At 42.9% G+C, this 26235-nt stretch overlaps 1 long non-coding RNA gene across 1 annotated transcript in view; it reads right to left on the bottom strand.

Annotated features, from left to right (window-relative positions):
• Positions 1–427: 427 nt before the first annotated feature.
• The window catches only part of LOC120372537, a 30679-nt gene continuing 4871 nt past the window's right edge, over positions 428–26235 (bottom strand). The window contains exons 2-3 of the long non-coding RNA XR_005585031.1: positions 1429–1560; positions 428–556 (exon numbers count right to left, since the gene is read on the bottom strand). This is a non-coding gene — a long non-coding RNA (uncharacterized LOC120372537). The remainder of the gene's footprint in view (positions 557–1428; positions 1561–26235) is intronic.

Below are 26235 nucleotides of genomic sequence, written 5' to 3'. Positions count from 1 at the left end.
ATTATATATATACACAGAAAATAACTGTCTGTGTGTCCTATACACTTATAAAGCAACTATCTATATGATTATATATATCGCGGTAGCTAGAATGTAGACGTAGAATATTAAATATTTGTTAATGTGGATGGTCGCCAGGTACAAGAATTAAAGTGATTCCAGTTAAATTAAATTGAAGCTGCGGGACCCAGATACAAAGATGGGGGAAGCCCATATGATTCGGTCATTTATTAAGACTGATAATAAGTGAGTGACCGGCCTGCATATGCTGCGGGTTCTTTAACTGGGGACTGTCCAGCAGAAAAGACAAGCTCCCAGCCCCTGGCTCCCGCCGCCCCCCAGGCCTCGCAGAGGTTTCATTACTTGCTGTTAGTGCCTGAAAACAATAAAGGATGTCGAACTGGGCTTTTATTGATTATTTGTCACCCTGTATTTGTCAGTTTCAATAACTTTTCCTGAAGTTTTACTTACGGGCACTTGAGCTTTCGGATTAGGCCAGCTCTGAGGGTTGCACTGAGGAGTAATTATCCGCTGGCCTGCTTCCCTGTAGTCAGAGCTAGGGAAGCCAGAAAGAAAAGAGCATTAATGCATAGAAGCATTAATCTGTCCTCAATCACCCTAAAGCAGTGACCATTCCAATCAATAGGGGAGAGCTCCCGATCGCTTGGACACTACTTGGGCCGGGTGGATGGGGTCCCCCCGCCGCGCCCCGGAGATGATTTGGCTTTGGTTAATTTCACTTACAGCTTATTCGCATCTACTTTTATCTCTAAGCATGAAGCCTGTTATTCCGAGGGGAATCCAGTGTGCTGCTGCTGTTTGGATGCATTAGCTAGTTCTATAGGGGTACAAAGTGTGTGTGTGTGTGTGTGTGTGTGTTCAGTGGATGTGTGCAAGGATGGGGGTGGGTGAGAGTCTACAGAAGTTCCAAACTATTTTGAAGGCCTAGAAATCGAAGAGGATGTTTCCAGTCGGACAACAAACTTCCCGTCAATGTTCTTTGAACTTTCCGAATCGGTTACATCCAATAGGTTGCATTAAAAGGCTGGATCAAAATAGTAACGTGAAAGCAAAATCAGGGGATTTTAAAGATTTGATTTAAGATCAGCCCTTCAAACAAATCTCATTTCTCTTCCCGGATTAATATTTTATATTACTGCGAGATTGCACCTACTCTCTATGCTTAAGAAGGTAAAAAATAAACCACTTGGGTGTCGAGGTGGAAAGAAGTCCCGAGGAGGGAATCAAATAGGGAAGAAGTGTGTTGGAAAAGACCAGCAAACAAATGGCGACTGGAGGAATCCTCAGGTGACGCTACCAAATAACCCCCTGTAACTCGTGTGCAGACCCGTTGTCAGAGAACAGGATAACTGAATCTCGAAGTTGGTTCTCTTCCTGAGGGTCTTTTGCAACCCTCCGTCCACTCACCTTTTTTCTGTACCAGCTTCTAGCACCATCCAGAGCCCAGCAAGAGCGAGAATTGAGCTTGTCTGGCAGCTAAAAAGTTGATTATGGAACGAGAGGAAACTTCTTGGACCCTTGAAGTTCTCCCCGGGTGATCTAGAAAGGGAGAGAGGGATGCAGTACGAGATGCTCACAGAGCTATTTTAAGAAACTAAAGCGGCCAAACCTTTATGGAAATTAGAGAGAGAGACAAGGCCTTATCTTTGGCCATTTCCCTTCTCCAGTAACCTCCCTATTGCTCCCTTGCGATGCACGCTGTTACATACATCGTAAAGCTGTACTAATTTGTAACTACACTAAAGGCAAGCGAGCATAATCGCCCCCGGGGCTGGCACGGTGCCTATCGCGTACAGTATACCGTTTGATGTACTGTAGTTCATACCACCGCAAGCGAAGAGCCAAGCGAACACAGAGTGCCCTGTTACACAGGATTTAATTACAGCGGAGTGCATTCTCCATGCTGATTAGGAGACAAATCAATCGGGGGCTTATTTGCCACAATGAACCAATAAAAACAATTTATTAGAGCAATAATCGGAGCCCCACATGGTCTAAATATTATTGTTTCAATAGCATGGAGGGAATTTAGATGGAAAAATGTCACACGCACCATCAGAATGCTGACTGGCTCATGCACCCTGAGATTTTAGCTTTTTCCCAGGGGGTTATTTGCTTGTTTGGGGGCCTTTTACCAAAAAAAAATGGGTCCCACAATTGCAGGTTCATATGTCTTGGTTTCTGAATGACCTACAATAAAAAATGCTGCCCACTTGGTCTTAAAGATTTCCTTATTTCCTGTGATTTATATGTGAAATTCCTGGAAGAAGGGAGGCCATACAAAAGGTCCCCAAGCTATGGACCAAGATAAATGGCTTGTTGTAATATAGTTAGCAAAACATAATGCAAAGTACAGGAAATTCTATAGGGGCTAGGGGGAGACATCCATTCCCTGGCTGCAAAGCCACTGAGCATTAAGTCAGGGAGCAGAGATTTTGGAGGGAGTTCGGTGGGAGGAATGTGGGAGATAGAAATTCCATGACCTTCCACCCTCCAAATAACACGTCTCCCTTATTCTCTTGATTAATTCCTGCAGTCTGCAAAGGGTTCAGTTAAATCAATGAGAGATTCTGGGCGGCAAGGAAAGCAGGATTCTTGGCCCAGCTCAAACTGAGAACTGTAGAGTCCCCTATAGTTTAAAGTTGGTGACTCAGGAGACTCTGGCTTTGCTTACAGCCTTCTGGAACTTCAGTCATCTCTGTACTAAACCGGAGAGGACCTCATTTCCTGCGCTAGTACTCAATGCTCTGCCAACCACAAGGTCTTTTAATAAGGCTGCCAGGGGTGCCTGGCTGTGGGAAGGATAGTCAGTGTTTATCACCAGGGAATGAGTTGGCATCATAGTCTCCTCTGAGTCACCAACCTGGCTAGCCCTGAGCATGACTTCATAAATCATGCTACCTAATTGAAAGCCACATGTTTACATGTACAGTGCTATTCAGCAGAATGCAAAAAGAAGAGAGAAAAGATTAAAAAACAAAAACCCAACGGCCCTGTAGCGCTGTTCCTTCTTCTTGCTAGTCAATTAATCAATCAGTTGATTGTTACATTGTAGCAGGCACAGAAAAACAAAAACTAAAATAAAACCACCCTACACATCTACAATAAAAAAATCAGTTAATCAAAGATTGATCATTTCTATAACATATCCCTGGAAAGGAATCTTGAGGTGTTGTTTTAATTATTAATTTTAAATTACCTGAAACTATTACAATTTTTTAAAAAATTATGGTGTTTTAGGCATGTGAGTATTTTAAAGCAGCTGAATCAGGTTATGAAGGGAAGAAAGAGGATTTGGTTAAAATAGTCCTTTAAATTTCTTGTATTCACTTTTTTTTTAAAAATGTAGGTTACTACACATCTGTCTGTTTTTTCCCCCAGTGGAGATGAAAAATGAAATTGGGACAAAAGACATTCCAGTTTGTTATATAACTCTCTCTTACTTTTCAAACCCAATCGCCTTCCCTTTTTTTTTTTTTTTCACTTGTAGGGTCCAAAGATATCCTGATGTTGAAGAAACCTCTTCAGTTACACCCAGTGCTTTATTGCCCTCAGAGGTGGAAGGGGACAGTTAAATAAGTGCATAACAGCCGTAGAGCAGCAATTTGAATATTAATATTTTACTTTCTTCAAACAACAACAAAAAAGATACTTCAAAACCAGGTGCCAGACAAAACATTAAATCTGCAATCATTAAACCAGAAATGAGGAGTAGGAATTTTGATTGACAGTTTGCCACCAGAAGCCCTAAAGTAGGATTTTATTGCAGATATACCATAGTTTACCATTCTTTTCTCCCTTCAGTTAGATTCTGTGTCTGGTGTTGACGTCTGAGACACATATCTACATATAAGCTTCATGTATAATGGGATATTGCTCAGAAAATGAAGAAATGTCAATATTTTTCTTGCTCACTGTTTTATAAATAAAGAACACCCTTAGTTTGTTGTTTGCTTAGTGTCTTCTCTGACCCTTCAATATATCACATTTAAAGCATTCCCCCCCAACAAGAAGACATTTTGCTTACCTGGTAAATTTTTAATTGAGAAATGGTTCGTGTGAAAGACATGTTAAATAAATAACATAAACACTGTCTGACAACTTCTCTTAGCACTTCCTAAGTAATATTTCATTATAGATGAAATGGATCGCATGTTTTCTGCTTAAGAGACTAAAACAATGCATTGTTTAATAGTCAATAATGTTTTAATCAAACAATTGGTTTTCAAAGGGAATAGCAGCCAAAGAGACTAGATTCCTATGCTGATCTTTTTCTCAGTTGATTCTGATATCAATAAGAAATATTGGTAGGTTGAAGACAGATATAAAAAGGAAAACAAATGTTACACTTCCACACTAAACCCTTGGGGTATCATTTATGGCATACTGGCTTTGGAACTGCTGCTCATTTGATATATTGAACATTACTTTTTTATGCACATTAAAACTTTATTTAGCTTAACTGCCTTCTTGATGAGTTTGACTGTAATAATTAATGCTAGAGTCGTCCAAGTAAGAAGCAAACAATTAAAACGTTTATGTATTTGATTCTTGATAGACATCTCTACAAGGTAGGTTTTAACATTTTTTTTTCTTCTTAATTTTTTTTCAGTAAGAAGGATAAGCTTGGAGCGCCCAGTCACCGTGGTAACTGCCAGAAAAATTCTCCTGAAGTTTGAAGAGGTCAGCTCACAGGGTCAACAACTCTGGCCTCTTTCTGAGCCGGGCCTGGCAGGCCCCATCCTGCAGTTGGAGTGGTAGGCCAGGCCTAGCCCTGGGAGGTGGGCCATTCCAGCTCTGATATAAATTTTTTGAGTCAGTTCACGGCCTGGACTCTCCAGGTGGTCTCCAAAATCGATTGTGACCTTCTGACCCTGTCTAACGGAGGCATAGCATCCAACCTAAGTAAGGATTTAGCCAGGAATGACAGCTTTCCACTGAGTGTTATTGGGGACAGTACAAACAATTTTGGAAGCAAGGAGGTAGGTATGAGGAGTAGAGGTCATTAAAAGCATATTAAAAAACTATTTTTTAAAATAACCTTGTTGGTGAAAAGTTTTTATTAGCATTGAGTACCCCTGTTATAAGCCTTTTCAGCAAAGCCCTTTCCCCCCTCCCCAATGCTATTTTATATTAAATATTCTGAATGTTAACATGTGAAAAATAGGCCCTTTGTATATTCCAAACCAAACCTAGTATTTCCTCTGCATCTGGATTTCAAATATGTAAATAAGGCTGGCTGATTTGTAGCCAAATAGGCACTGTCTATAAAGACAGGATATTTTCTTAACACCACAGAAACAGCAGGTTGTTTATTTAAGGAAGTAACTTCTTTAATATGGGCAGCCTTTTTAGATTCAAAATAATCTTAATAGATGCAATTTTTTATTTAAAGAAGGAAATTAAATAACATGCAAAAATAGCCTGCTGGTTTCACAGGCTATGTCCATTGCTGTTTTGTAAAACAAATAGCCAAGCCACAAATTTGGTTACATATGAATTCTAACAATGCTAAGATCATACCTATACACAAGAAGAAATATTCTTGACGATTGTAAGAAATGCAGAATTTTCTTGGGGCTATTACTGTGCAGAGGTAACAAAGTATATAATCCTGAGTTTCTCAGCAAGTAGCTTTATGCTTTGGGTTCCTACTGAGACTGTCCTAATTTATTACTATTTTAAGGAACCTATTCTGCACCGCTACTCACTTGAGTAATCCTTATTCATTTGCAGAAGTGGGACTGTATGGAATAGGAAAAGTACAGTTACCAAGTCGAACAATGTTCTTAAAATTTCATATGTGACCTTAAAACTGCTGTGAAGAAAGTAAATTGTGTATTTATTTTGTTCCGTTCTCAGGAAAAATTAAGTAAACACACCCCAGCAGGAATGTTTTTCCAAATCATTCTTGCTATGCCTAGTAAATAAGAGCTAGGTTCCAATATCCTTGCTCACGTTCCATTAGTACCTTACCCCTCAAGTGGGTAGTACCTTACTCCCCATTGAAGCCACTGGAGAAGCCAAAAGAGTGAGATATTAAACACAAATAAGAGTGGCAGAGTCTAGCCCAAAGGCTCAGTTCTGAGACTGGTTCTCACAACAAATCGTGCTTTACTCTGCAAATGCTCCTGTTGGTTACTATGGCTCAGATTCTGTTGCCTTTACTCACATTGACTAGTACCTTACTCTGCAAATAGTCTCGTTGAAATCAGTGGAACATTTGTGGAATAAGATATTAGTCAAGCTGCATAAGGCTGGCAGAATCTGCTCCAGTGAGGCTTGGTGTGAAGTAAGGTACTACTTAGGGTGAGTAAGGGTGGCAGAGCTGGGCCCCAAATAAGCTAGGGCCTGATCCTGCACCTGTTGAAGTCCGGGGTAAATCCTCTCATGGTTTTCCTAGTGAATACTAACCACACATTTTTATAAACAGAGCTACAGCAAAAACAACTTAATGACATGAGAAGGCCCATTGACTTCAGAGGGACTTCTTGTGAGAATTAGACTGGCAGAATCTGGCTCTTACTCTTCAGTGAGGACTAGTGCCTTTGCTTGGTTTACAGAAAACATATTTAAAAATGAGAGTTATGAGCAGTCAAATGATTTTTAGCAGAGCTTACTATATCCTCATCTCCTCTGTGGCATGACTCTACATTTCCCCCGTCCTGCCTAACAAGCACATGGGCTGCTACTAAGACAGTCTGCATGATGGAGAATGTAAATATTTCCCTGGGACACAGATCAAAATTCTCCCAGCCCCTGCCCCAGCCTTACCATCAAGAACAGGCAAAAATAATTGGCATCGGAAATAAAGAAGTGAATCCCAAGATCTTTGGTTCTCCGCAATTTTACTTGCATTTTAGAATAACCTGAAAAATTGGACATTTCCTTAAAACAAAATCGGGTTGGGGCCTGATTGTCGTCTGTCTGTTCACGTCATGCAGTCATCTGCACCTGAGCAAAGTGGATATAAAATGCACAGATGCAAATGAAAACACAGGAAGTGGAGAAAAAAAACCCTTTATCTTTTTCCGTAGTGAAGATTCAGCTATCATGTATACAAATGATAGATTGTCTCCAACCAAACATTAGCAGCAGCAAAGGTGAGAATTTTTAACCTCCTTCATGCCATTTATTTCAGTGCCATGTGAACTTCAAAACATAATGGCTCCATTGCAATAGTTTATTAAGTATAGGCTATTCCTTTACTTTTTATTTAATTAAAAAGCAAGGGAATTATATGAACAAACTGGCTTAATGAAAAGTTAAGGCTGAACAGTCAAAATCACCAAGAGAGACAAGGAGGGCGAGGTAATATCTTATTGGACCAACTTCCCTCAGTGAAAGAGACAAGCTTTCAACCTGCAGAATTGGTCTATGTAGTTCCAAAGCTTATCTCTTTCACCAAGAGAAGTGGGCCTAGTAAAATATATTCCTTCACCCACCTCGTGCGTCTACTATCGTGGGACCAACACAGCTATAGCAACACTGCAAAATCACCAAGGGCAGGACAGTAGCTTTTAACCATAGCGTTTAGTATGGGCTGGTAAAGAGTTGCACTGCCCTGGGGGAACCACTAGAGGCAGCATACCTCCCAGAGATGGCTGCACTCAGGGAAGTATCATGGAAGAAGTGCCAGAGTTCCTCCTCCTCCGCACTCCCCCTATGCTTTTGGCCCATGGCTGGCCAGCTTTGCTGACTGGCATGTAGGGGGTGGGCAGAGCCTTAGTGCCCCACCTACTCCCTGCCCTTCCCCACCTCATTTTGGGTGGGCTCTATCAGGTAGTGGCAGCCCCCACACAGGAGCTACAGTTCAGGCTGGCCCTTCTGCAGGTGCCCCAAATTGTGAGAGGTTCGGCACTCCTCTCTACCTACTGTGTTACATTTAAGAGTCTGCTACTATCTAGCCCAGAGTCAGGAAACACAGAAGTGAAGGTTCCAAAGAGCAACATTAACTTGGACATGTTTCATATTGGAAGTGTTTTCTATTTCTGGTTGTGGTTAGATGTGCAGTTTAATGTTCCGTTTAAGGTGCCAAAAGTATACCATGGAGTAGCCATTATATACAACCTAACCCAGTTGACATGGCCCTTGAAACTTTAACTTCTGTTTTTCTTGATGGTCTGTGATTTAGCTGTGTGTCCTGATGGTGCATAAGATTATAAAGGATATGCTCCCTCTGCAACTTGTTGGAGAGTTTCAGTCAGAGAGGGCATATCATATACTCTTAGCCCGCATTTGAAGTAGAGCCGTTATACACGCACTTTCTGATGCAAAGCTTCTGTGTGCTGTTTCCCCATTATGTTCAATCCTGATTAGGAAACAAATCTTTACAAATCCCCATTCTAATGTAACACAAGTAAATTATGCTTTGGGTATATACAATGGAAGTGTAGATTATTTTAGATATATAAAAGTTGTACTGAACTTGAGGATAGTGGTTTAATTACAGGATTTTTTTTTTTTAAAAATTGCTGTTAATAAAGACAGCCTGTGTTTCCCCCCCCCTTTGATTTACCTCCAGATCAACCATATTCAGTACCCCCTTTCTGACATTTGCAGCAACATGTGTGGGTTGGCAGGATCTTATAGGCATTTCCATCTTCTCAGCACTGATATTTTTTCTGGATTGTAGCACCAACTCCACAGTGTGCCATTGTTTGGAATCTTTCAGTGACACTTCTTCTCCCAACTGGAAACTTGCCCCAGATCCATATTTCTTTATTACAGTTTTTCAAAACAATTATAGAAGTACTGATTGTGGTAAGAGGCAGCGTGAGCCAATGATTAGATTAGACAGCGGAGAGTTGAGACGTGGGTGTCGTTCCACATTCTGCCTCTGATTTCCTGTTTGACCTTGGGTTTGGCCTTGGGCAAGTTACTTAACTTCTCTGTAACTCAGTTTCCCTATCTGTAAAATGGGAATAATAATGCTCACCTTTATAGAGTGCTTTGAGATCATTGAATAAAAGGTGCTATGTAAGAGAAAAGTCTTTGTCTTTGTTATTTTGTTAGAACGAAATCAACCTAAGTCTCCTCTCTACTTTGTTTTAGTTCTTGAGACACATTGTTAGTCTTTTAGGGTTAGGACACCACTTCTTCCATAGAGATATCATCATTTGGCTTTTTGTTTCCCTTGTATTCACATCATATAAGGCAGTGCTGATATGCTCCCTTCCCCCTTCACACCAGCTTTGTTTAAACAAAACTACAAAGCGATTGATGATGCATGTTCTCAAGGGCCCAATAACCTTTGTATATACCAAGCAGAGTGCTACTTTTGTAAGGGTAGCCAGCAAGCTAATACACCTCCAAATTGTATTATTTATTTTCCTAGTAATCTAATTGTTGGTTAGCAATTTCTCTTGCTGTTTAGTTGCTCTTGCACAGTCTTGTAGTTTCTAGTTATGTAACAAATCTCATTTTGTGAATATGTGAATTTAACAGCTGTCATTGTCAACAGAGGTTGTGTGTGTGGGTTGTTTTTTTTTTTTTTGGCAAGCTGGCATTACTCATCAGTCTCATGGTAGTTTTGTTTGAAAAATGCTTGTGTTAGAAAAAGTGGATTTATCAGCTCAGCACTGTATGGTGCTAGCATGCAGCACAACAAAAGACAAGTACTCATTTCAGTAGTGCTTGCAGCATTTCATGGGGCCCCCAAATAGGCTGAACAAGGCTTCTCTGGCAACTAAAACCAAATACAGTGGGAAGCTGTTAAAGTGGTAGTGTCACTGCCTGGAAAATTGATTCTAGTTCCTTTCTTAATTTGCTGCTGCTTTACATGTTGAAAAAGATTGTTTTATTAAGACAGTCACTGCCTAGAAAAAAAGAGACGTAACTGAAAATGTGATTTTTCTTTTAATCTCTTGATGCCCAGATTAAATGATGAAACTGTCCTTTGGAGAGTGGTTCTGGCATACAAGAAAGAATAAAATACTAGCTGTTCTTTTAAATAGTATTGCTTCAAGTGAATTATACTGCAGTCTTTCAGGGAGATCCTATTTCTTTCTAAAATTTAAACTGTGCATTATCAAAAACGATTTGTTGTAGCTGCATTTTCTTTTGCAACTGGCATTTTAGATTATGAACACAATGGATAAGAATCCCAGTAAACTGTGATCTCATAACTGAAAGTGTCACTGGTGGGTCAAACTAAAGAAACAGTCTCTTATGTTACAAATTACTGGGATTACATGTATTAAAATTTCATATTACTTTTAAAAATATTTATTTTACTATTTTTAACATTTATTTTTTACATTGCTCTCTATTTGGACACTGGAAATAGTCTAGTGAATTTCAGTTTTTTATCATGATATTTTAGTCAGTTTCATTTTCAGGTTCTCATGCACAAACACAATGCTACAAACACTAAGGTGGAATATTTACTTAAAGAAAACAGTTTCCACTGGATTTAAAAGAGAAATAACTGCAATTAATCTTACATTTTGCAAAAGCTTCAGTTTTACAAAATGCAAGTTCTGGACTAGCTTTGATCTTCCATATTCCCTTATATATAGAAGCACAATCAATTTACTATTCTATCTATACTTCAGGTACTCAGGTAGAAGTCAGAGTGGCAAAACCAAGAATCTTTTTAGGGGCTTAGGAATCAGTGATAAAAATATTCATTTTTTAAAAAATGGCACCTCATTTACATTCACCTTAACTCTGATCCAGATAAATGCACATGCACACAAAGTTTTGAATGCACAATAGATAAATGCATGCACAGATGTCTTTCTATATATAATTAATTATTTTGTATACATAAGCATGCTTGGATGTGTAATTGTCTATGTGTGTTCCTACACACTGGGGTGCCATCAGGAGATTCCCATGTTATCCTCCGGCACTCTCATGAAAGAAGCAGCCATCATGTAACCGTTTGCACTTCCTGAGTTCATAGGGGTTGCTGTTGTCACCTGCTGTAAGTGCTGCAAACCTCAAACAGCGGGTTGAGGGTTGGGCCATGCACACATATTAGCACAATGAGGGCGGCACGGAGGGAGAGATGACCTGTGCCTGCTGATGGTGTGGGGGCAGCGTGAGGGCAGCCAACTTCAGCAGTGTTACTGAGCATGCTCAGTCTGTGTCAGCATGCTCAGTACAAGCCAAGCAGCAAATCTGGGGGAGGGGTGGGACGCGACCCTGCATCCCCCCTGACCTGTCGCCTCAGAGTCAGGTGTTTGCATTTTGACAAGGAACACAGGAGGTAGTATTCTTTAAGGTGATATCCTCTGTGGCTTATGAGCAGATAGGAGACCCTTGATCACCAGTCATATAGCATGACAAAGTTGCATTTTGGAGAAGTACACACTATTGTTCCCCTGTAACAATATGTTGCAACAATGATGTTTACAGGTTCCTCCTCCTTTGGCTAAAAGAGGGATTTGGCCGAACCCTCTAATGATGGTTTAGCATATAAGCGCAAACCTAAGAATCAGACCTCCTGAACTCTAATCCTATATTTGACCAACTCTTTGCCCTTGCTGCACTGACCCTCACTGCTTCCTTCTGTAAAACAGGGATAATAATGCTCACCTACCACACCAGGGTATTATGATGATTAATGAATAGTTGGAAATCACTTTACAATAATACTTTTAATTCTAAGGCATCCCCGCCCCCTGGGCCAGAGCTCTCAGAGCAAGGCACAGCAGAATAATATAATATAAAGTACAAAGAGAAGTCAAAAGACCACTCTGTAAGAATATAAAAACAGGAAGGGCTGAAAAAAGTGGGGGTAAAGACAGGGTAAAGGGGCGGCAACAGCTATTAATATAAATGTGAATAGGAGATACTGAAATGGAGGTGGCCACAGCATAGCAACATTGTGATCCTTGACTGACTTAAATAATGGTGGGAACTCAAAGCAATGGCATCTGAGCACAAATTTCCTTAAGCGTTGGCCTGATGGGTGAGGTCTTGAACATATCCAGGGCCTGATCCATTAAGGGTTTTAAAAAGCAGCTGTTCCAGGTTAAAAATCAAACCATCCCCACCCCTTTGACAGGCAGCCTCGGTGAGCATAATATGATCATGGTCGCTCTAGCCATGCTGTATCTGAACGAGTTACACTGAAGAAGTCCTACTATGAGGAAATTACAACAATTGAGCTTCGGGACCAGAAGGACGTGTTGCCGTTGAAGGAGCATGTTTGAAAATGGACAGCACCATGTAAGTGCTAATTGTTCTTATTACATCTGTGCTCTACCCCCACATATAGAAAGAGTTGGGTTTAGGAATAAATTTACTTTTTTTTTAGTGTGGCTATATGGTTGAATTGGACTGGGACAGATCCATTTAGTTCAACGGGAGCTTTGCCTTTGACATCCAGGGGATCTCTGGGATGGAGGAGATGGTCATACGTCTCTTCAAAGCTCTGCTGGTCAAACCATTCAGTAGTATTGTTGGCAGCAAAGCAAGTTGTTTGCGTGCCTTTCCATTCCATTGTGAGCTATGTAAGGGGGTGCTCACCCAGCTACAACACGTGGCTTTTGGGGACACAGCCACTTTCTCCTCCAGTTTTGTCAAGCCTCACAAACGTGAACGTACCAACTCTACATATGGCTCTTTCCCCCAGCTTTACTCTTACTGTACCCTTGTGGCCACCTGCGTGACGCTTCAGAGAATCGTTTTAGCCTCACCTCATTATTACACCTGCAGTGATCAACTCGCTGGCGGGGTCCTAAAGCCCAGGCGCCGGCCCAGGCCTGGACATCTACAGTGCAATGTTATTGCTCTTCAGCCCAAACCCTGCAAGCCCAAGTCCGCTCTCCTGGGCTAGCGGCGGGAATGTTATTGCAGTGTAGCCGTACTCGTAAGGGCCCAGTCCAGCAAACACTTACTGCTGGGCGTAGTGTGTACTACCATGGCACAGGACTGAGGAATGGCAGTTTGTGCCTCCCCTTGTCAGGAGGTAGACAGGCAGGGCCGGCTCTAGGTTTTTTGCCGCTCCAAGCAAAAAAAAAATTTGGCTGCCCCTCCGCCCCCAGCCCTGGGCTCTCACCCCCCCCCACCAGTGCCCTCCCTCACCCACACCCCCTGATACCCCAGCCCTGGTGTGTCTCTTCTCCCCCACACCCGAACCTCCCACCGCCCCAGCGCTGGGCTCCCCGCTACCAGTGCTGACTCCGCCCGCTCCCCCTTGCCTCCAGCAGTCCGGCGCTGGCAGGGTCGGGATAAGCAGTGGGGCTCCCAGGCCGCGCCTCAGCCAGGTCCCTCCAGCTGGGGGTCCCGCCTCCAGGACCAGCTGGGCCCCGGGAGGGCAGAGCCGAGGGACCACCCCGGCAGGGGGCTGAGGAGCCGGGGCAGGGTAGCCCCAGAGGGAGCGGAGCACTGGAGAGCAGGACGTGGGCCCCACACGGCAGTGCCCCACCCTCTATGACCCCGCTGTTGCTGCTGCTTGTGGCCGCCCTGCCACAGTCCCTGGGCAGCTCGGGTCACTTCACCCAACCCCGGCTGTGGCGCTGGGGGGCGGCGCCGTGTGCCCCACGGGGTGGCCTCCAGCCTGAGTGACCCCGCTTGGAGCCTGCCCAGCCCAGCCACAAGGTGCGGGTGCTGCTCCCCCGCGGCGCGAACTGCAGAGGCCCCAGGGCTATCGGCTTTTGCCGCCCAAAGCAAAAAAAAAAAAAAAAAAGGTGTCCGGAATGCCGCCCCTGAAAATGTGCCGCCCCAAGCACGTGCTTGGTTTGCTGGTGCCTAGAGCCGGCCCTGTAGAGAGGCCAGTTTGGCCCTCAGCACATGCTAAGGCAGCCCTAAATTACACCTTTGCTACAATGACCATTATGGGCCACTGTAGGGGGTGTAGAATTTCTGAAGCGCGGGTCCACCCTGGCCATGTCCTCAGTCCATACTGCCCAGGGTTCCTGTGGAGGCAATGCAGAGCTCTGCACCAGCCATAGGCTCCCTGTACTGGGGGGGCAGGGGTGTTAGTAAGTTATGCCTGCTCTTTGGTCGTTTTGTGCCAGGCTAGCTGGTGCACAGGGGCTGCCACGCCAATATTGACTCAGCTCCTATGCCTGGCAGTAAATATTTGCAGGATCAGGCCCTTAGATCCTACGCCACTGTAGAATCCCTTAGATGTGTGCAATCTACCTTACCCCCAGGCTGCAGCAATCCAGCTTTCCACCAGCTTGCTCCCGCGGCAGAGTGGCGAATCATTTCAATTTGCGCTCTGCCGTGTGTCCCCGCTCACTCTCGCTCGGTCCTCATGAGTTATGATAACATATAAGCAGCTTACAGAATTCTTATCAGAATCAGTTGAACACAATGCAACACTTAACTCTTAATGACAGCCACCTCTGACTGTGAATGACATGTCATAAATTATGTTTGAACTAGATTTTTCAGTGGCAGATATTCACCGTGCCACCCAGTCAGCCCTATAAAGTTGCACTCGCGGCCTTAATCCCACTTGGATGAGTGCCCTGCTTTCTCCACTTGCCGTCACTTGGGTACTTTAGTATTTTTGAACAAGTGAACAATCTTTGTTTCTGTACCTTATTAGGCCAAAGACCATAGCAGCGAGCGATGGCATCAGCAGGCCCTGCAGGCAGGATTCTCTGCAGACCCAGCCAACCTCCAACAAACCCCTTTTTATCCTCCTGTTTCTAGGAAGAATTATGATGGCAGAGCCCTGCTGCTGATCAGTCAAATCTGTGGTAGGCCTAGAGATAAGTCCTGTAAGCATGGTGTACTGTAAAACAGCGGCTCCCATTCATTAGTAGCTTGTGTGTAATAAACCACCAAAAAAGGGGGGGAGGGGGAGAGCAGCTGCAGTGTGCAGGAGCAAACAACACAACTCATTCTTAGGAGCCAAAACTTTCTAATTTGCTGCTGGGCAGCCCAGCACATAGAAATTCTTTCTGATAATACACTAGTGCCCTCAGTATCTGTTTCTTGATTTTTTTCCCCCCCCTAGTTTTGCTTTCTGGAGGTTCTGAGGTCCGGGACAGTTTCACTTTGAACCAAAAATGTAGACACTAGCTGAATAAGAAAAGAAAAGCAGCCACTCAGCAACTGTAGACTCCAGCATAAGAATGTGGTGGGTTCTGAAAGAAGTTATCCTGCTGTGGAATGGCCGTTACACATATCTCAAGGAGCAGCGTGTAAACAAATTGTCACACGGACTGCAAGAAGATAGAGCAATGCAATGGATCCATACTTTATTTAAACACGAGGGGTAAGAGAATAGCATATCCACGAGCGGTCAGAATGATGTTTATGGATGTAGAGCTGGCTAGAAGATCGAAGAAGTGTTTTATTAGTTTAAAAAAAACATACTGGCCAAACCAGCAAAAAATATTCCTAAGTTTATTTGGATTTTTTCTTCTATTTTTAATCATTTCTAATAAATAGCTAGTTTCACCATTATCTTCCCTTTTAAAAACGTACATACGCACACATTTAAGATGGGTCTAATAAGTGGAATTTATAGCACTGCCTATATTAGGAGCTGGATAATTAGTGGAGAAAATATACTCATGACTATTTTGGTGTATGAGTCGCTGAATTTGGATTTGCCATGTTCACCCCTTTGATGTATTTGCTTTTGATCACAGAAAATGAATTTCAGGCCTGGAACAAAAATGATGGTTACTTATTATTTGCATTGTGAAGCCCCCAGTCATGGATCCAGGCCCCGTTATGCCAAGTGCTGTGGTTTTATGACTAAATGAAATTTATTTTGGACAGAAACATATCCCAATCAAGTAGCCACACTGCTGGATCTCCCTAGGAAATCACTAAGATCTGCCTCTAGTGGAAGTGCCAGGTTGTGACAATGGTGCCCATGGTCAGGGCCGGTGCAACCTATTAGGCGACCTAGGTGGTCGCCTAGGGTGCTAGCATTTGGGGGGCGGCATTTCAGATCTTCGGCCGCCCCGGTCCTCGTTGGCATTTAGGCAGAGGGACCTGGGGCAAGGGGGCACGGGGAGGGCCACCTGCAGCAAGTAAGGGTGGGCGCGGCACGCAGGGGAACTGCTCCCTGCTCCAGCTCACCTCTGCTCCACCTCCTCCCCTGAGCACGCCGCCCCCTCTGCTTCTCTCCCTCCCAGGCTTGCGGCACCAAACAGCTGATTGGCGCTGCAAGCCTCGGAGGCGGGAGAAGTGGAGCGGCGATGGCGTGCTCGAGGAGGAGGTGGAGCAGAGGTGAGCTGGGGCGGGGAGCTGCCGCACGGCACCCTGGGCTGGGGGGAGCGACCATGGGGGGGAGTGCCTGAGGGAAGAGGGGAGCTGCCACGGGGGCATCTCAGGGCGGAGGGGGGGTGGGGAGCTGCCATAGGGCTCGGGGGGGGGCGCAAGGTGGAAGTTTCGCCTAGGGCACGAAACATCCTTGCACCCGCCCTGCCCATGGTAGGACTGGCACCTGCATAGACCCTAAAAAGTATCTTTTTAGCACAGAGGCCCATTTCTTTCTGCTATCAGCACCAATGACCAGTAAAGGAATAGAATTACACTCATTTTGTGCTTAATTAGCCCAGAGGAAGAGAGTTGCTGAAATATTCCCAGGTCTTCTGGCTAGAGTCCTGTTAAGGAGGCATTTATGGGCATCTGACTGTTCTCTTCCCAACTAGAACCGCTAACATACACGCACATGCTGTAATTACTGTGTCTATATCAATGCAAATGTGCTGTCTGCATAACCGAGGTGAATGATAATGGATGACAGAAAACTGGACATTCCAAAAGCGTTCATATATTTCACATGAAATAATGCTGTAACATTGGACACTAATTAACACAAACAAATCACTCCATTGACAGACTTAGTCCACTGGTCAGAGCCCTGACCTGAGGCTGCAAGCACACACCCATACCACAATTACTAATTTGTTAGTGTCAATGATGGTGACAAATGGTTCTTGGTTACCAAATATCTGAGCCCAGAAAATTGATTGAATACTTTAGGTAGATATGACACCATGGGAGGGACCATGTTCCCTCAAACCTAGATGAGAGTCCCGGCACAAACACACTTAAATAAGTCAGATAAAGTTATGTAGCCACTCGCCTCACAGTTGGAACTACAAAATAACCCCCTGACCATAGGACTGGCACAGGGGGCAATTAAATAAGATAGAAAAGGCTCCCCCAATGCTGGAAAGTAAACGAAGTAAATAATAATTTGCCTAAACAATAAACACCTCAAACCTTAAGAGACATTCAACATCTGAAGTCTCACGGAAACTATTTACTATTTTAGTAGTTTTAAAGCACTGAGTCAGCGGGGTGGCGTTCCAACTCATATTTGACTACAGTAAACTTTAAGGACCCGATTCTCCTCTGACAGTTGTTTTACCCCAGTAAAGCGGTTGACTTCCATTGGGATACTGCTGATTTATACCAGTGAAAGCGAGAGGAGAATCAGAGTCTGAAGATATTTTTAACCCTTGGCTGGCATTCCATCTCAGGCTGATTCATTGACAATGCCTCCTAATGGGTGATCTAACTGAGTGCTTCTTGCCAATAAAATAAATCTCTTCTGTAACCCTTTTTAAAATAAAGAAATTCAGATGTGAGACATGAAAGGCAAAATAATGTGGAGGCTTATAAGCAGAATTTTTAAAATGGGCAGAAAGATTATCAGAGGGTTATATTTTCTTTTTGTCGATCAGTTACAAACTATCTGATGGAAAACGTTATGAATAGTAAATCATTCTCTTTTGTCCTCTCTTAAATGTAGGAAGTAATTTGACAACAAAATCAACGCAATACGTGTATGTGGACTATAGCTGGTGTCTGCACTTTCAAATTAAAGTTTTAATGGTGGATGGCTTAATGTTAACACAAACTTTAAATACATAATGGGGATGTATTTATTTTTTTTAGCCTGGCCTGTTGCTTATTTCATGAATCCCTCTTTCACCGCCTAAGCAAGTGTGAGGCATTGTGCTGCCAGCACTGTCCTTATTCCCTGAAGCACCCCACTGTCCGGCACTATAGGGATGGAATATTGTAAATTCCAGGAGCTATTTTCTCACTGCCAACCTGGGGCCAAGCTGACCTTAGTGGGAGCTGGGGTGACATTCAGGATCGGGCTCTTTGTATCAGGAGGGTTCAGATGCAGTAGAGTGGAAGGCATTCCAATGGGTCTGAAATTCCTGCAGGTGCTTAAACTGCAAAGGGTCCTTTCACAGCTTCACATCTGCCTCTGTCATGTGCATTTGAGCATGTGACCGTAGTGTTTGTTTGTTTGGCTGAGTGACATGTAGTGACCAGAACTGCTGATAGAAGGTCTCCAACAAAATAGTTTTGCTGGTCAGAGTTCACTGGAATATAACCAATCCGTATTGCTTGTGACATTTCTCTGGCCTTTGGAAAATAGTGCGTAATGATAATAAGGTTGCTTATAAATGTGTATTTAATTTGCTTTCAAACTTGACAGCCTCTTTGTAGAAGAAAACATCGACTGTGCGCAAATGACACATTTGACTCACCCAATAGTCACAACTGCTCAAAACTGGGACTCAGTCTTCCAGCGCTTATTCCATGGGACACTTTGGCTAAGTAAGGATTACTGACATGAGTGAGGGTGAGCAGGATCACACCCTGTAATCCTGATAATGTCTTTTAAATATCAGAAAGAAAATTGTCAGCACTTACACCATTCTGAATATTAGGATGTAATAAAAAAAAAAAAGACAAAAGAGCCCCACACTTGTTACTTAGTGGTGATCAAACTAATAATTGAAAATAATGAAGAATGCTACAAAAAGATCTTTCATTCCCATTTGCCTCATTTTGCCTGCTGTGCAAATTACAAGCCTATTATATTCAGAAAAGTGCAACTTTTCCGAGTTTCTACAGTTGTACATTCAAATCCTCTTCTGATCGAATCAACAACTTTTTAAACTGCATTTGACTTTTTAAAGCATATCTGTATTTTTCCCCATCTGTATGCCCAGTCTGTATCTTATCTGTTTTCATGTTGTAAAGGACTAAAGCAAAGATATTTTCAGAATAACTGTGGCATTTGTCCTTGCTGAGGTGTTCTCAAAAATGGATCAAATAATATTAAAAATATTTTCTTGTATTAGTCTTTTTGTGTTTTTATGAAATTGATAGATTTGTATATGGAGCCTGCTCCTGTATTGCTGTCAATGGCAGTAGTTCCTGATTAAGAAGAGCAGGATCAGGACTTTTGACTTAATCAATTTAGTTTTTCTGTACACACACTGTTAGCCCAATGCCCTTCCCACTACATAGCCTTGTCTGTGAGCTGCTATCCATGTACTCCTTAGATAGACTCTAAAACATTTTAGTGATTCATGCCTGGCTCAAACACAAGAGAGAGAAACACTGTTTATTTCAGAGGACGCATATAAATGATACTCCAACAGTAGTTGACTTGAAGAGGAAACCAAAGTTCTTATGCCAGCATTTCCAAAGTGGCTTTCAAAATGATGTACAGAGATTTGGACAATGAAGCCATTGCAAGTGTATTTTTGAAGCTCAAGTCCTGTGCAAAACAATACTGGGTGTGCTTGTGCAAACGGGGTCGTTAGCCACTCAGTTTTGGACACACAGCTGCACTTCAGGCTTTTTGCATACACAAAAACTTGGTGCACAAAATTGGTGGGATAATTTTAGCATCCAGGTGGAGGCCATTTTGTAAGTTGTGTCTCTTCCTTTTGCTTACATGTCTGGTGCAGAACACAAAGGGACAGATGCTCAGCTGGTGTAGTCATTGTCATATTCATTGTCACTGAAGTCAAAATGTTTAGTTTTGATATCGAAACACAATATAATATACAATACAAAATATATCTAAATATTAAATTTAATAGCTATGCATATAATGTTAAAATTTATTGTGTAGCATAATATAAAATTCAAAAATGAAATTAAACAAACGAAAGTTGAAATGAAATGATTTTACCTTACCAAAATGAAACATTTTGACATTTTCAAAAGGAGAAAGTCTAAATTATTTATTTTGACATTTTGGCTTGGGGAATTTTGTCAAAATTGACACATTCCCGGGAAATGTTTCAATTAAATTGCATTTTCAGATGGAAACCTGTTCTGCCAACAAAATTTCAACCAGCTCTAGTTAGAACTATGATTAAAAATAATGTTTCAGCCCCAGTTCAAGGAGTTCTAGTCTGGAATGTTTTTCAAGGGACACAGAGAAGTTTTTTGGAGTTGTGTGATTTTTTTACCTATTACTACGAGTGACACTTAGTCTCACTGAAACCGAGAGATTAGAGAAAAACTCTCTCTGTCTTTACATTGCTTAACTTGTGCATTTAATAGCACTTTGTGTAAAGTCAGTTTCCCCTGTGCTGTGCACTCACTTGACTTACTTTTTCCAGTTTGTGGGGGTTTAACCACATAGCAACATGGGAAGAGAAAACAATTCTCACACACACACACTCTCTCTCTCTCTGGGAAGTAGTTTTCAGCTCCTTTTGTGAAACTGACTAGATTTCAGTGTCTCTTTAAAATAATTATAAGACCATCTACAGCTGCCAGCAAAATGGCGTTATAAACGGGTTTGGGAGAAACTGTTTTAAACACAGCTGTGAGACCAGTCTAGGTAGGTCCTGAGTGTTTGTTGCAAAGAGAAGTCAAGTTCCTTTTTTAGCTCTTATCACAGACCTCAGGGTCCTAGGAGAACTATAGCCTTACAAATGTTACTTACTTTCCTGACTTTTTTTAAACAATTCAAACTATTGGAAGCCTTGGCCAGGGAGGATCTTTTTATTCTGTGTTTGAACAGCATCTAGCACAATGGGACACTGGTCCGTGACTTGGGCTTCTAGGTGCTACTGCATAGAAATAAATAGTAATAATTTTAAGCCCTTACTTGAGACCCCAGCCCTGCATCATAATCCACGAACACAGACCCCCTGCATCAGTGACAAGGCCTATTGAGACTGAATGGGCACAGGAACCTGTCCTAGCTGGTACCAGTGTGTTGGGGGGGGGGGGGGCAAAGACACCTAGCCCTATGCACTGGCTTAATTTGCACTCTGTGAGTAGTTCCATTCACTTCTACGTCACCACAGTGAAAAAAGCTAAGCAGGCATATTAGTCTTTGCACATCAGGGCCTGAGTTTGCAACCTGCTTTGCAGGCTTGCCCATCTGTTTGTTCGGCAGTAACCTGAACTGGAGAAGGTAAGACTAAGGCACCTGTAAGTTCCCCATCACTTATATTGGATCCTGATTACCATCAAGCTGCGTGATTAAGTACCAGAAGCATCAACAATTGAAGGATTGTTTGTTTGTTGAATCTCCCCTAGGGCCCGCAAGCTGAAGTTATCACCGAATGCCTGTTTCCATATTTGTGTCTCTCTTACACACTCTCCCCAATGAGGATGTACACAGCCGGCTCCGTCCAACACACTTCAGAGCCCTGCCTGATGAAAGGTCTGACTGACCAGTAGTACAGCTCTTGTAGAAGTGCTCCACATGCAAATCTGTAGCCCTCTGAATGCTCTACTGCCTTCAGTAAGACAGGTGAAGATTTAATAAATGACAGCAAAGGAAGAGGGAGGAAAAATGTTTTCAGATCGGATTTGAAATAAGGTGAGGTCAGGGAGGCAGGGTTCTAGAAAGCTGTTCAGACACCTTTATCGGTGTCACTCACTCACTCATGCCCATCACCCCAATCGGGGTTTTTTTCATATCTATTCAACCTCTTCATCCCAATTCCCTGTATCAGAGTGAAAAGAAACAGACCGCGCAATGCACACTTCTGGATGCAGGAGGTGCCCATCACAGTGGATCTGGTCCTGGCATGATGTGCTCAAGCCCTGCTAAGAGTAAATGAGTACCCTTACCTCCCATCAACTTCAGCAGGAGTTGAGGGCACTCAGCACTTTTCCGTATCAGGCCCAGTGGAGTGAAATTATAAACCTGGGTTATTGTGTGTACGTGTACACACACACACACACACACACACACACTAGCCAGCAGCTTTTTAAAAAAAAAGTAAGATTATATTGGCATATATTAAACACATCCATATTTGTTAGGGAACAAAGTCCCAAGAGACTCTAAACACGTCAGTAATGAAAGAGTTAAAAAGCTGAGCAAAGGCTGTTTTTAATTCCAGTGAGTCCTACAGATGCACTCTTGCAAATTCAACCTGTATCACAGAAATCCTAAATTGCAGTGCCCTGCACCCCACTGAAACTCTTCAGTCTGCTGTAAGTAAGCCTCAGCATGGGCAAAATTGGGGGTGAACAGTTGGAGGAGGGGCTCAAGCCCTGGGCCTTTGTAGCTGAGGGGTGAAACACTGAGATCCTGCAGAGAAGGAACACAGAAACCCTCAAGGCAGAGAGAAATAGACCTAGACAAAAGCCCGTTACATGGTTGCAAATCACCCCACTGCTGTTATTTTATTTACTGCAGTCTGCAGGAGGATTGTTTTCTCTTTGCAAAATTTTTAAGCTTCACGGTCCTTTTTCCTTTTGCTCCACAACAGCAGTCACTTATACCACAGTGCCACATACAGACAGACCTCACCTTCAGCTCCTCAAGGGAAAAATAACCCTCCCACTCTGGATATGCTGGGTACAAAAACCAAACCATCACATGGCTGCAACTTTAAAGAGACTGGGCTAGATGTTATCTTGTTAAAGATGAAACCTTTACTGGTAGTCACTTTATGTCCTGTGAGTGGAGTTTACTTCTGTGCTCTGATGGTGAGCAGGGTATAAGTGCATAGGCATAAACAGGCCATCTCGGTCGGAGCTAAAATACTTACTGATATAATGGGCCAGATCATCTGCTGCTGTACCACTCCATGGATTGCACCTGCTGGAAATCTGGCCCAGTGTTTTAAAACCTCTTTTTGTAAGGGCTCGGTGTTTTATTTATTTGGTGGTGGGTGAGAAAAAGAGGAATGTTCCGCAGCTTCAGCGTTTATACATTTCCAACAGTGTTTCTGAAAAAAACATTCCCTTGCAGCTTCGGAATCCGCTCTCTGCAGAATTACACTATTAGTCTGGGATCTCATCCTATCCGTCAGTAGCAACTTTGGGGATCTCTTTCTTGCCAGGGTGGTTAAAATAATGACAGTACTTAAATGTTGAGTCTAATCCACAGATCCAAACTGTGTTCTCTCCCCCCGCCCGCCTTTCTTGGGCTTTTTACACTTTGAGAGACAGAGCGTTTGCTAGAGTTTCTTTCACAATCAGTTCTTGGATTTTCAAAATGGGTTTGGGGTATTTATTTGCTGGGAGTGTGAATATCTGCAATCCAAATCTGGAAAGAAAGAAGCTGCTCATGTCCCTGTGTGGGAATAAATGGCTCCTCTTCTTTTGGTAAACATTTCTTTGCAATCCAGCCAGTAGCAGACTAGCCTTTGGGGCCGGAGGGGTGGAAGAGGGGGGTGAGAGGGAGGGGGAGAAATGTCACTTCATAACAAGAAGAGGCCATGAGCTGAGCTATCTGCCGGCTTTAAACAACATAAACCAGGAAGCTGAAAGGAGAACATGTAATAAGTGTGCAGCCTGAAAAGGTGGGTTCTCTCCCTCCTGTGACAGGTTTACAGAGGTATTTACAAGGTGTTTGAGCAGGTAATTAGCACCCAAACCAAGCTGCAGGAAATAGTTCTGGTCATCTCAGATGCAGAATACATAATGAGCTGGAGGGCTTGATTTTCAATGGATGATTTACTCAGAACAATGGCCTCAAACAGAACTGAGTGCAGGACTTAGGGATGGTAACTTTAGAGCCAGTGGGCTCCTTTCCCATCAGTTTACAACAGGTTTTTTTTTTAAAGCTGATAACATTTTAAACATTTTGCAAGAAAAAGTTTTCTTAGGGGGAAAAATACCCTTGAATTTGTTATAAAAGAAATGCCAGTGGATAAGGAAACCTACACTGTGAATACACCTGTTGCCAGCCAAAGATAAATGTTTGGTGGTTTATTTCAATCCAAAATCTTGAGGACTTCTTGTGTTTTTTAATCTAACCTCACTCTAGAGATTGTAAGTGTTGCGTTTGATAGATCTCTTGGAACTAAACTTCTTTGCTATGCTTCATTGGACATTGGAAATAAAATTACAAATATAATCTGAAATACTTTAAGATGGAGGACAAAGCTAATGTGACCCTCATGAATCTCAGGTCTTTAAACAGTCCTTTGTAAAAATGTTTATACCACTGAGAAGGAAGTTGTTTTGAATGCAAATCCTTTCAAATGCATCACACATTTTCTAATTTATAGCTGTATACAGCACAATATGCTATGGCCTCAATCCTGCAATTGGATCTGCTAGCACTTCCCCTTGCAGAGCTCCCATGCTAACAAATCTGATTATAGATTTGGGGCCATAATTAGTAATTGGTGATTAAGGGCCTGTCTGGACTAGACTTCTCAGCAGTGTCACTAGTGCAAACCCCTAGTAGAGACCCACTGCATCATGCAATTTTTTCACAAGTTCAATGCATCTGCACTGTGGCTGTGTGTTGGCGTAGCTCCACCAGTGGAAAAACCCCGGGGTGAAGAGCTGCTGTAAGGAGCTGCCAGAGACAGCCGTTTGCAAGGCACAAGAAGAAGTGCTAGCACCAGCTGTCCTACAAAACCCAGGAATTGTGCTACATTTTCTTCAGTGCCATCTACTTCATCTTTTAACTATTTCCATGTCTACAGATTTAGCACACTCCTGTAACATCCAGTAGAGACAGGGAGGGCCCCATTCCTAAAAACATTTACATGCGTGCTTAACTTTTAGCAGCGAATTGTCCCATTGACGTCATTGTGACTGCTCAGGTGCTTAAAAATTAACATGAGTAAGTGATAGTGTAACCCACTGATCAGTGTGTGTTGTGTGTCCTTTTCTGTGCTTGCTTCACCAGGGATATGAAGGTGGCACAACCTCTAGCTATAGAGATTAGTACAATACTTTAGCTCAAGCTGTAGAGATATGCCTCTAGCTCTGGAGGTCCCTGGTGTGTCAACCAGGATGATGCCCATCACATGAATGAAGCTTTTCCTCATTGAAGAGTACAGCTAAACCAGCTCAGTAGTTCTCTCTGTGGTAGGGCTATTAACAGAACTCCCATACTGCCTCACTTTCTACCTGCAACTGCCTTCAATTAGCTACAGTTAGACTGACTGGGGCCTAACAACAACTAACTATCTGAGAGCAGAAGACACAGCCATGAATTCCTCCTTCAGGTAAGAGTCTCTAACTTCACTGGGATCTGTTAGTCTTTCCTTAGAACTTCAGCTGTTCACTGCATTATGGGGTTAACTAGAAAACTCTTTAAGCAGAGGAAAAAATAAGAAAAAATAAATCCCTTTGTAGTCTGGGAAAGGGTTGAAAAGACAGCCAGGCCTGAGCTATATTAGTAAACCTTCGCTGGTGTAACTAAATTGATTTAATATTGACCTACTTGCACTCATATAGAGGCACTTAAATCAGTGTAAGCACAATTTAAACTGGTTTAGCTTAATGTGGTAAGTTAATTTTAAAACTAATTTTAGCTCAAATTAATTAATGGCTCTACTTGTAAATGGTTGTGAAATTAATTCTGTACTTAAAGATTGAGCATTGTAAGTTTGGTGAGGATACACTGAATATACACAACCTACCTAGCTGCTTTAGTGCTCAATATTATCCAGAACAAAATTCTGTCCCCATGCTCATCTCTGCTCTTTGTATGGATGACCTCACTCACCCCAGACATTCAATGAATTATTTTAGTAGAGACCAGCAACACTTTTAGAAAGACCCTGAGGAATAAGGTCTTTAACTGAAACTCCAGGGTTTATTATGGTAGAATCTATTGGCCCCCCAAAAAGAATGGGGTCCCCACTGTATTAGGTGCCATACAAATGTATGGTAAGAACAGTCTTCATTGTGGCCAACTCCAAGCAATCAAAAATAATGAGTCTGCCCCTCCCCCCCAAATCATGAGCGTGAGATTTTAAATTAATGAATTTTAGGTTATTTGCTTTTATGGGTTGAGCATTTAGGGCAGAGGTGGGGAAACTACGGCCCACGGGACCATCCTACCCGGCACCCAAGTTCCTGGCCCGGAAGGCTAGCCCCTGGCCCCTCCCCCGCTGTTCCCCCTTCCCCACAACCTCACCTCGCTCCCTCCACCGCCGGCGCAATGCTCTGGGCAGTGGGCCTGAGAGCTCCTGGGACAGTGCAGCTGCAGGGTCTGGCCTGACCCGGTGCTAGCGTAACTGTGGAAGGATGGGCAGCATGCAGCAGCACGGCTTAGCCCAGCCTAGTACAAAC

This window comes from Mauremys reevesii, linkage group 9, assembly GCF_016161935.1.
Source record: "Mauremys reevesii isolate NIE-2019 linkage group 9, ASM1616193v1, whole genome shotgun sequence".
Lineage (NCBI taxonomy): Eukaryota > Metazoa > Chordata > Testudines > Geoemydidae > Mauremys > Mauremys reevesii.
Note: the sequence above shows the minus strand (reverse complement) of the source record. Positions and strands in the feature narration are given on the sequence as shown.